Raw genomic sequence first — 11,708 nt, 5'->3', positions numbered from 1 at the left:
AATCACTGGATATGTTGCATCTCTCGTTTCGACAATGTAGAAGTCGACAGGCACTATGCAATCTCCTATTCTCAAAGGAATTTCATGAGCTATTCCTTGAGGTGTTGCATTTTGAATCATCAGCTAGACTAATCTTTGCTCTAGTCCTGCGCAGGTGTTTAATACCAAGTCTCAAAGCAATTGCCTTGGACATCATGTTAAGACAAGCTCCAGAATCACATAGCACGTTTTTAAACATTTCTCCTCTAATAGAACAAGAGATAAGAAACTGTCCTATACCTTCTATTTTATGAAGTGTTCGAACAGGTTTACCTCTTCTGGCATGATTGAACAAGTCTTCTATCTCAGGGATTGATTCTTTGCTCTCACAGAAGTAGTGTCCTATCATGAAGTCCTTGCAAGCTCTGGCAAACGTGATTCCTTCAGGCAAATTTCGAACCACATCATTGAATTCGTCGAGCTTCTCTTTGCTGATTTTGTTGGTGTAGTGGCTGCAGTCTTCCGGATTTTTGAGGTGAATCGCATAGACAGCTGTTTCTGGTGTTGTCATGTATCGAGCTCTCATAAAGTATCTATGGATATCCTCTTTAGACTCCTTGCAGTACCTGAAAAAGACTTGCAAACGACCAAGTTTCCAGATTTCATCAAAGTTTAAATGAGCAGGGAATGACCTGACTACGTTGTTGAACTCCATTAGCTTCTCTCTACTGATGTTGTTGGTGATCCATTGAATTTCTCCTGAGTCGTCTTCTGAGGAATATCCTGCGTTTGGATCTTCTACAAACAACCCATACTCTTCATCTTCAGAGTATTGCTCTTCATACTCATCTTCACAAGACAAAGCCATGTTGCAAGGCCATGACTTGTCCTCTTCTTCAGATCTTTGGGTGCTTATGGAGCAAACCAGTTGTTGATAGAGTGGTTTAGTCATCCTAGGAGGTGTACCAGACGTATAGATGCTTGTATGAGCTGAACGGGACTGTTTTGGGACGTTTTTACGGTTGGCCTTGACTGCAGGTGACGTGACCGCGGGGAAGCGACCATGGGCCGCGGGTAGACCCAACACGACCGCGGGGGAGCGCTTGTTGGCCGCGGTCAGAGCCAACGCGACCGCGGGGATTTGCCTCCGAGTTGCTCTGCTGCTGTTGCTTCCTCCTTTGCTTCCTGGATGGTCTCCTGGGTCTTCTGGCTTGATGTACTTCCTCTCTGGACTTGAGTCTTTAGTTTTGGTTGCTGGGATATGCTCTCAGAGTCCTTGCATGATCTCCTCAACCTTTTCTTCAACTTCATTAAGAGCATAGACTACTTTGTCCATGGTTGAGTCAAGCTCTTCGGTTTTGTCGATGACTTTGTAAACCTTCTCTGAAACTTCGACTGTAAAGTCATAAGACTCGTTCTTAGCTTCGTTTAGGGCTTTGTCCACGTCATCAAGCTTGAAATCCAGGTCCATGACTTTGTTTTTGGTGTTGCGAAGCTCATAGTTGTGCTTTGCTTGCTCTTCCTCCATGCTGTTGAACCTGTTAGCGATCATAGCTGCATCCTTGGTTGCACGTTCTTCTATTGAATTGACTTGTGAGGCTAGGTTATCGATTTTTTCATTGAAAAGTTTCGATACCCCATCAATCCTTTCGTTTAGAGAAGTTGTGGCGGTTGCTTGAGCTTCTATGAACTGTCTGATCACGCCTTCGAGCTGACTCAGTCTGTTGCTGAGCTGGACGTTCTCATCTTGCTGGAGAACTTGGTGAGGTAGGCGATACATAGAGTATATAAGGTTTGCCATTTGAGGTGCGTAGGGCTCCTTCTGGAACGTTCTGTAGTCTTCGCTTTGAGTTTTTTCGTAGAGATCGCGTAGATGCTACTCTCTGCGTCTGGTGGCTTGAGGAGTGTTATAGAAACCTTCCTCATACTGTATATTTCGATTTATAGGATCCATATCTTCTGAAATGGAAACAAAATAACCGAAAAATGGAAAGTTGCAGAAAAGGGGGTTCTAGAGTCGATTTACTAACCTTTCTCGGGGTTTTGCAGAAAAGAAAACGCGTGCCTTCCCAGGCAACGGCGCCAAAAACTTGATGGTGGTGGTGACTTGATGTCAAGTTTTACCCTAATTGAAATCAATAGCCGCAAGTGCACAGCTGATCAATTGTAGTACTTAAGGTTCGAATCCACAAGGAAGGAGGATCTTTTCCTGCAAAAAGCCTTTGAAATAAGATTAAAGTAAGGAAGTCTAGAACAAAAACGGTTTAGTGGGGGTTTGGTAGTGTGTTTAAAATGTAAAAACGAAATATTAAAAGAGAATAAGAGAATTAAATGACGTAATAACTAAACTCAATGAAAATGACTAAAAATGATAAAAACGGATATTCTAATGCTTAAATGAAAATGAACTAAAAAGGAAAAACAATATTGAACTAAAGCTTTAAAGAAAATCGGTGTAAATCAATGGAAAAGAAAGCGTTGGGGTTCAGGGAAGTTTTCTCAGGGGTACGAACGATTCAAAACATTGCTAGAGAGTAAATTGGTAAGATCTTAGCTTAAACTTTTCAAACTGGAGTCACGGACGTATGAATACGCCACTGTCGTGATCATAGACAACTATCTCTCTCAACCCTGACCAGTAGGTTTCCACTGTGGCCCTGGAAGAGAAGAGATGCATTATGTTTAAGACTCGTCCTAATTCACAAATCGCCCATAGGTAGGTTTCCACTCCTATGTTTTTTTTGCTCTCCCAAACTAGATCTGATACCTGATGAACACTTTCATGTCACCAAGCATCTGGATCAGATTGTAGTTCATGACGCTACTCTCATGCAGTAAAAACGAATTCAGAAGAAAAAGTTCTAAGATTCGGCTCAAAAGCTCATGGAATCCTCATCAAACATATAAATCCCCATCGAAAATCCCTTAATCCCAACAATAAAACTACTCAGACATGATGAATGAAATCATAAACATAGTATTAAGAAGTAGAATAGAAACCGAAATTGAAAAAGAAAGAACAAGAGTTCAAGAGAACAAATCTCTCTCTCCCTAAAAGCTAAAGCAAAAACATTAAGAATATGAAGTAAATATTTCGGTGGTGATAGGTTATCTGATTTAGGGTTCCTAAGACATGTATTTATAGTGCTCAAGACCTCTCTGGACGTCACTTAGGGTTTCTCCAAATGAGGGAATCATTGTGGGCTTCAGAAACGGGCTTTTGGGCTCGGAGTTGGCTTGCCGCGGTCAGGAGTGCTGTGACCGCGGGGAATGGATGGTTTGCCGCGGCCGGGATGCTTCTGACCGCGGGAAATGGCCTGTTGGCCGTGGGTGGAGTTGCTTGCCGGCTGGTTTACGGGACATCTTGCTCTTCGCGTATCTTTTGATTGAACCATTGGATTGCCAAGCTGTAAAGTGCACTAGAAAGCTGATACTTCCATCTTTAAGGTCTCCAAATTTGAGCTGGATCAGACGGTGAGAAGGCCTTCAATCAGGGGTGAACTTCTGACGGTTTGACTCTGAGCTGAAATTTGGTTTTCTATCCATTTTGTTAAGCTTTTCCCTAAGTTACCTGAAAAGTGTCTTGGAACTAAAAATACTAGAAAAACGTGATAAAAATACTTAAAAGCAATTAAAAACATAGAAAAAGTATTTCAAAACGATCCATAAAAGTGGTCAAAATACGGTGTTATCAGCGATTTATCTGCATATGTATGATTAACCAACTGTCGTCACCTTAATCAACTGATCTCTTAGATCTAGCAACTAACTCTCGCTCTCATGGTAAACTTAAGATCATGCATTAGACATTGAATTCGTCTGCTCACATCTTCTCTATAGGTAGCTTTCGACTTCTATAGCGACTATGTTCTTTTGAAGCTAGGTACAAATGATTTTATACAGCACTCTCGTGGCTCTGATCGATCCTATGCTCAGAGAATAGGTCATGAATCTACTCTCATGCTTTATGAACAACTTAGAAGAGATGAGATCCAGAATGGTGTAGAACAATAGAAATCCTAATCGATATATATATGCTTTTCGATATCTTCAAACAACTTGACTCTCTGGGACTAATCTACATGATGCAATGAATGATGAAAGACATAGAAGAATGCAAAAGAATGAAACAGAAAAGTTAATCAGATAAAAAGGAGAAAGAAAAATGGATCTGGCGAAGAATCCCCATCTCCATCGCCTAACCCTAGAAAAAACAGAGTTTGGTGGCTCAAAATCTCATTACGGGAGCACACACCCGTTTAGGGCTGCTAAACGATGTATTTATAGGTCCTAAGGTCTTCCAGGTCTCATTTAGGGTTTCTCTGAAGAGAGATGGCGAAGTAGGCTTTGATGTTGGGCCATATGGCTCGTCCTAAGGTCCACCGGGGGTGAGAGTCTTCCAGGGCAGATAAAACATGTCTTTACCGCGGTGAGAGTCTTCTGGGACTGGTGAACTCGGTCAACTTGTTCTCCATGTATATTTTGATTGCACCGTTGGATCTTTGTGATGTAAAGCGCTATGGAAAGCTGGTCGTCTCCTCTTGATTGTCTCTAAATTTGAGCTGGATCGGACGGTGAGAAAGTCTTCATTTGAGCTATGGAAGGCTGAACTTCTGACGGTCTGACTCTGAGCTAAAAATGTAGATTTCTTCCATTTTTGCCATCATATTCTCTAAGTTTACTGAAAAGAGCCTTGAAACTACAATTACATAAAAATCATAATAAAATTTCCTAAAACTAAGTAAAACCTTTGAAAAAGCATTTGAAATCAATGGTGAAAAGTGGTCAAAATCGGGTGTTATCAACTTCTCCAGACTTAAGACTTTGTTTGTCCTCAAACAAAACAAGATCTAATCTGGAAAAATACTATTCAACAAAAATGAGAGGGAACTCAAAAATATCAGCAACCATACTTCTAGACTTTAATTATGGACAATGCATCAATCAGATCAAGTCTAGAAAATTCTCACCAAAATACAAACATAACTATTCCGTTAATCCGTCATGCGAAAATCCACACACTTAGAACTAACTTCCAGTCAACTAGCTCTTAACATTCATTTAAGGTTTCAGTGGTTCTCATCAAAAGGATATTAAACAAGGTATTCAAGGTTAGGTATCAAAAGGCTTTTTAACGGTAAGGCTGATGTGTTTAGGGTTACCTTTTTCTGGAGAGACAGGACATTATGCAAAACAGCAAGAGAGGATGGAACTGTAAATGCCCCCACATTTTCAGTCATATTCTTCTTGCTTCAAGATTTCTGATATCTTTTCTTCAGGTTCTCCTTATAGTTCCCACAGACTTAGATTTTTGTCTAGATTGTGAATCCATAACTCCTTAAGTGAATACCTAATGCCTTGGCTCAAGTGATTTCGGCTTCTAAGACTTTTTAGGCTTTTGGTTTCCTTTCTTTTCTTTCTTTTTCTCTTTTTTCATTTTTTTTTTCAGATTGATCAGATTGACTCCATCTACGATATCGATACTGGACTGCTCGATAAACTCCACTAGTATGACTCTCTTCAGTCCTGGATCCGAAGTTGAAGCAAGAACTGCTAAAGCATCGGCAAATGCCTTTTCTCCTCAAGGTATTCGTGTAAGGCCGAACTCCTTAAATTGCTTTGTCAGCTCTTGGACCACTTTAAAATACGCTTCCATTCTACCGAACTCCTTAAATTGATTTGTGACTGACTAGCTGTGAACTGCAGAAGGCGCATATCTTCTGGATTTTATGCCGGCGATTAGAGCTTCATACTCTGCTTCATTATTGGACGCATGAAAAGCGAGGCAGAATGACTGCTCGAGGATCTCGCCGGTTGGTGATGTTAGTCGTACCCCAACTCCGGAACCTTGCTTCGATGACGAGCCGTCAACATGTAGTGTCCATGTTGACTTGGGGGTCTGCTCTTCTACTCTTTCTGTCGCAAGTTTTATCAGAAAATCGGCTAACACTTGAGACTTTGCGCATGATCTGTTTCTGTACTGGATAACATATTCACTTAGCTCCACTGCCTATTTGGCTAGTCTTCCGGATTGGCTTGGACTATACAGAATTCTTCACAGCGCAGAGTAGCGAGGACTATAATCGAGTGCGCTTGGAAGTATGATCTAAATTTCTGTGCTGACATTACAACGGCTATTGCAACCTTCTTCATTTATGGATAACGAGTTTCCGCCTTTGCTAAACTTTAACTCACATAGAAAACATGCTTTTGCTCTCTGCGCTCTTCTCTGATCAGTACTCCACTTACTGTGGTTGCCGACACAGCGATGTATAGAAATAGTGGCTCTCCTTCGACAGGCTTCGCGAGAATTGGAGGGTTTGCCAAGTAAACTTTCTGTCCTGGAACGCCTTCTCGCACCGATCGTCTCATCAAAATTTTTATTGCCTTTAAGAGTGTCGTAGAAAGGTAAGCATTTGTCGGTTGATCTCGAAACAAACCGGTTGAGGACTGCTACGCGTCCTGTCAATATTTGGACTTCTCTTTTCGTTCTCGGTGGGTCACAAGATATCCGAGGAATTCTCCGGATGTCACCGCGAATCGACACTTTGTTGGGTTTAGTTTCATATTGTGCAGATTCAGCTATTTAAAACAGTCTATCAAATGCTCCACGTGATCGTTTTCTTCGAGTGACATACCTAGCATATCATCTATATAAATCTCCATCGTCTTGCTGAGCTACTTCCCAAACATTTTGTTGACGCACCCGCGTTCTTGAGACAAAAAAGCATCACTTTATAGCAGTATATTCCCCGATCTTTTATGAATGCTGTTTTTTCCCTATCGTCGGGATTCGTGAATATCTGGTTATATCCAAAAAAGCATCCATGAACGTAAGCAATTTTTTCCTGCTGTAGCTTCTACTAGCCGATCGATATGAGATAACGGAAAACTATCTTTTAGGCACTTCTTATTAAGGTCGGTAAGATCTACGCATACCTGCCATTTGCCATTTTTCTTCTTTACCACTACAGGATTCGCGAGCCAATCTAGGTACTTAGCCTCGGCGATCGAGCCCACCTTTAACAACCTTTCTACTTCGTCGTTCACCGCCTTGGCTCGCTCAGGGTGTAGCTTTCTTCTCTTTTGCTTCACCAGTTTGAATGTCGGATCCACGTTGAGCTCGTGGCATGCCACGTCGATGCTGATTCCTGGTATATCTTATGTTGTCCATGCAAATGTCCCAACTTTCTGGTTTATAAAAGCAATAAGCTCCGCCTTTATTGCCTCATCCAGTGTCACTTCGATCTCCACGCATCGCTCAGAATGTGTTTCAGCTATGCATACCAAGATCACAGGATCGCAGCTCGGCGTGCTATTTTCCTTGCGCGCATTGGCGATCTGTAATTGCTATAAGAGCTTGGCGAGCTCGTTCGCAGGTTCTCGGTTCGTTTTTAGCTTTTTCTTGTTCTCTTATGCGATTAAGTCCAAAGCGGGCTTTCTCATCTTGTGCTCGGCCAAAAAACACATGCGCGATTCCTTTTGGTCTCCCCATATTGTTTTGATTCTGCTGATTGTCAGGAATTTAATGCACAAATGATATGTCGACGGAACGGCTCACATCGAGTTCAGCCAAGGCTTTCCCATGATCACGTTGTAAATTGCTGGATGGTTAGCGGTGTAAAACTCCACGATTTTCGTTACTCCTCCTTCTTGCACGAGAAGTCTGATCGTCCCGATGGTCATTGTCGTTTCTCCCGGGAACCCTGTTAATTGTTTTGGGACCGCGGTTACCTAGGACAAATCGATTTCCATTCTCTTGAGGGTTTCACGAAAAATAATGTCTACCAAGCTCCCCGTATCAATTAATACTCTGGCGACATCGTGATCTCTAATGGTGAAGGGATCGCTATGTGGCATGTTAATTCCCACCGTTTTATCCTCCGAAAATGAGATCGTCGTGGATAGATAACTTCGAGGCTCTGACCAGTTAACGCTTGCATTGGTTCTCCGCTGGAAAGCTTTTATCGATGACACGATATCGAGACAATATTACGAGCTGCCCATTATCATATTGATCCTTTTCCTGGGGCCATCTCGTGGATCCTCTTTGTTCCTCCTTCCTCGTTTTTGGGCTTCGCCTAGGTGGTCTTGCTCCCGGTTTGGGGGATTAAGTCCATTCTCTTCTGGTTTCTCGTTCTCAGGATCTTTGGCGGTTACAGTTTTCTTGGACTCTCTTGCCGCTCGCTTTGCGGCGAGTCTAGTGGCCATGAAACGGCGATTTGCCATTGAATGCCCATAGCAGTGGTGATATTCGCAGAACGCTTTTTATTTGTAAGTCTGAGGATTTCGAGTCCAAGTGTTCCACGGTCCTCTAGCTCGTCCTGCTCCTACTTGATAATTATGCACCTCTTGTAGCTTTGGCCCTTCGTAATGTACATAGTCGTTGTTTCGCACATTCCTTTGACGCGTTATCAGAGAATTTTGGATTACCGCTTTAGTGGACTCGTACTGCTCGTCTAGGTTCTTCATCTCTTCTTCATTTACGACAAAGTTAGTAGAACGATGTAGGACGTCTTGGATCGTGAGCGGTGTGTTAAACGCCTTCCCTCCGGAACTCAGAATTGTACCATAGCGATCTCTTTAGAGCCTCGAGAGCTACCTTATCACTTACTCCTTCCACCTTTGACACCACCGCTTAAAACCGAGCCATGTAAGCTCTCAATGGCTCGTTTTGCCCTGAGACAAGGTCCATAGATCGGCATCAGAGGTTCCCAGATCCATGAACATGGAATATTGTTTCAAAAACACGGCCGATAGCTGCTGGAAAATATTAATAGAATTACGCTCGAGCCTCGAGAACCATTCCAATAGCGCGCCCTTCAAGTGTTTGACAAAGAAGAGGCAAAAACCGACATCTCTTTCGTCTTCGCTGAGATTGTGGGCATTCCTCCAAAAAGCTCGCCCCATGCAGATCTGGAAAGTTGTGATGTGTGCTTTTGGGTCGGTCGTTCCTTCGTAGAAAGGAATTCTTACCTTTCCCGGCTCAGGAATCCTGGCTTCGGTGATCTGCGCCGTGCTGTGCTGGTTGCGTGGTAATCTTAAGATCAAATTGCTTTCATCTCGGCGGCCATCCGAGCTTGGTTGCTCGGAGCTCGTCCATCTCCTCCATCTTAGTGCTTATTCGTGGTTCAGCGTAGTTGTCATCGGATCTACCGTCGACTCGGGCGGCTCGTCGTACTCTGCCATTTTTGCTTCCTCTTCGCGTCAGGCTATCGCGCTTTGTATGTTCGATCCAGACCAGATTCTCCTCCTCTTCAGTTAGGTTTTGATTCCAAACTGAGGCGTCATTTCCTTTGTTCGTCTTTGTCCCTTCCAAGGCTGCTTCAAGTTCAGCTCGGGTGATGCGTCCTGAGGTGCGGCTCACCTGAAGAACAAGCTCCTTTTCCATCTCGTCTCCATCGTCGATGATGATTGTTTCCTTGTCGATGTTTTGTAGCATCACCTTTGGTTTGCTGACCATGCTTATCTCTGTGCACTCTTCCTCTCCAAGCTAGCATAGGTGGTTCGGTTGGTGTGGTCTTCCTCGCCGCGGGTGTCGCTAAACTGGAAGGATTTTGCGGCACCCCTCCAAGTCCGTTCGCGGGTGTCGTGAAGTCGAGGGCTGTCGGATGCGATCTGAACCTTCGCAGGACATCTCTGGAAGTTCCCGTCACTCCGAGGCGCTGGCTCCTGATTCGGTTCTCTGTTGTTTTGAGTCTATTCCGCAAAAGAGTTGTTATGCTTCTCCTGCATGTCGAACTTTTCCATCATTGCTGCGAGCATCTTTTTCACCTCGTTCAGGGATTCCACCGTCGCGCCTGCATCTGTCGATTTTGACCATTTTTATGTGATACTAAGTCCCCTAAACCGCTGATAACACCGGTTTTTGACCATTTTTATGGATCACTTTAATGTCTTTTACAAGTGTTTTTACTCCATTTTCAAAGGTTTCAAAGGATTTCTATGTTTTCAGATTTTAAAAGACTTTTCAGGTAATATGGGATAAAGAGGCACAAATTGGAACAAAAAGACTCTTTTGGATAAATGCAGACCGTCAGAACTCTCATGGAGAGACGAAGACTTTCTCACCGTCTGATCATTCTCAAAATTGGATAACTTATAAAAGAATCAACCAGCTTTCATATACACTTAGTTTGGAGACATTCCAACGGTTGGATCTCAGAATATTCCATTAGCCTCGGAGACACTCGAAGACAGCCAAAAAGTCATGTGACCGCGGCCACTATCCTATTTCCCGCTGTCACAAGCTTCCCGACCGCAGCCAATCACCTATTTCCCGCGGTCACGTTACACCCGACCGCGGCCGGCTAACTCTGAATTAAAGTCATATTTCTGAATACCAGGCACAAAAATCTATGTGGATTCGATCCCTAAATACTACAACTGATTAGCTGTGCACTTGCGGCTTTCATTTGTTTTTGTTAAGGGTAAAACTTGTTCCCTCACGCAGTTGACACGCATCAAGTTTTTGGCGCCGTTGCCAGGGATTTGTTTCACTGCCTTTGCTATTTTTCTTGTTCTAATTTCTGTTCTAGATACCTGATCTCTAGTTCTTTCTTAAAGTTTGCTGAATTATCTTTCCCTTCTTTTGTTTTTCTCTGAATTGCATGAATACCAGGCGCAGACCTGTAGGAAACATTCCAATTCTAGACGAGATAGACAGACACGAAAGAGAACTTAGGAGACTTAGACGAATGCAACGAATGGCCAACGACGACCAGCCTGGAGATGCTGTTAACCAAGCTTTAAACATGGACCAAGATGGGTCCGAACATGGAGAAAATGAAGAGAACGATCACAGAGAAGATGATCATGCTCGACAAAATGGAGAAGAGGATGAGGTTCCTCCAAGAAACCATCAAAACCGCGAGAGAGAGGAACGCGAAGACCTTGATGCACCTATCAATGCAGCTGATGGTGACCACCAGGGGATGCAGCCGAATGGACGCGTTAACCGCCCTGTTTAGCAAGCAAATCAACACCGAAGACAAGCCAGGAACCATCGCATAGCTGATTTCGATGCACCTACTGAAAATTTTCAGAACCGATCCGCAATTCAAGTTCCATTTCCGAACCGGAATGAGTTTGAAGTCAAGCCTAAAATCATCTCATTGGTGAAACAAAACCAATTCCATGGAGTTCCTTCTGAACATCCAATGGATCATATCGAGCTCTTTGAAGAAATCTGCAGCATGATGAGAACAAACCAAGTTCCAGCACACTATTTAAAGTGTAAGTTGTTGCCTTTTTCATTAGCAGACAAAGCTCACCGTTGGTTGAGATCTTTGCCTGCAGGATCGATTACTAATTGGGAAGAATGTAAAACTGCTTTCCTGAATCACTTCTATACTAAGTCAAGGTCGAACTTGTTGAGAACCAAGATCTCAAGCTTTCAGCAAGGACCGACTGAACCTTTCTATGAAGCCTGGGTACGTTTTAAGGAGTATGAACGTGATTGCCCTCACCATGGATTTCCCGGATCAAGCCTGCTAAGCACATTTTACCGAGGTTTGCAACCAAAATACAAACTTTCGCTTGATACAGCTAGTAATGAAGATTTTGGACAAAAGACGATAGCACAAGGAAGAGCCCTCATCGAGAATTTGGCTCAAGCCAATAGCAATGATTGTCCTGAATACGATCGCTCGATGAAGCAAACCGGAGCAGACAACAAAGAGATAACCGAGTTGAAGAACATGATGTGCCAGCTTTTGAAAAGCAACAAT

The 11,708-nt window shown here is 43.1% G+C and overlaps 1 pseudogene; it reads right to left on the bottom strand.

Annotated features, from left to right (window-relative positions):
• Positions 1–11,354: 11,354 nt before the first annotated feature.
• LOC112082543 lies at positions 11,355–11,455 on the bottom strand (annotated as a pseudogene).
• Positions 11,456–11,708: the final 253 nt, after the last annotated feature.

This window comes from Eutrema salsugineum, unplaced genomic scaffold (assembly GCF_000478725.1).
Source record: "Eutrema salsugineum unplaced genomic scaffold, Eutsalg1_0 scaffold_1, whole genome shotgun sequence".
NCBI classification, from domain to species: Eukaryota; Viridiplantae; Streptophyta; class Magnoliopsida; order Brassicales; family Brassicaceae; genus Eutrema; species Eutrema salsugineum.
This window is presented reverse-complemented; position numbering and strand designations above follow the sequence as displayed.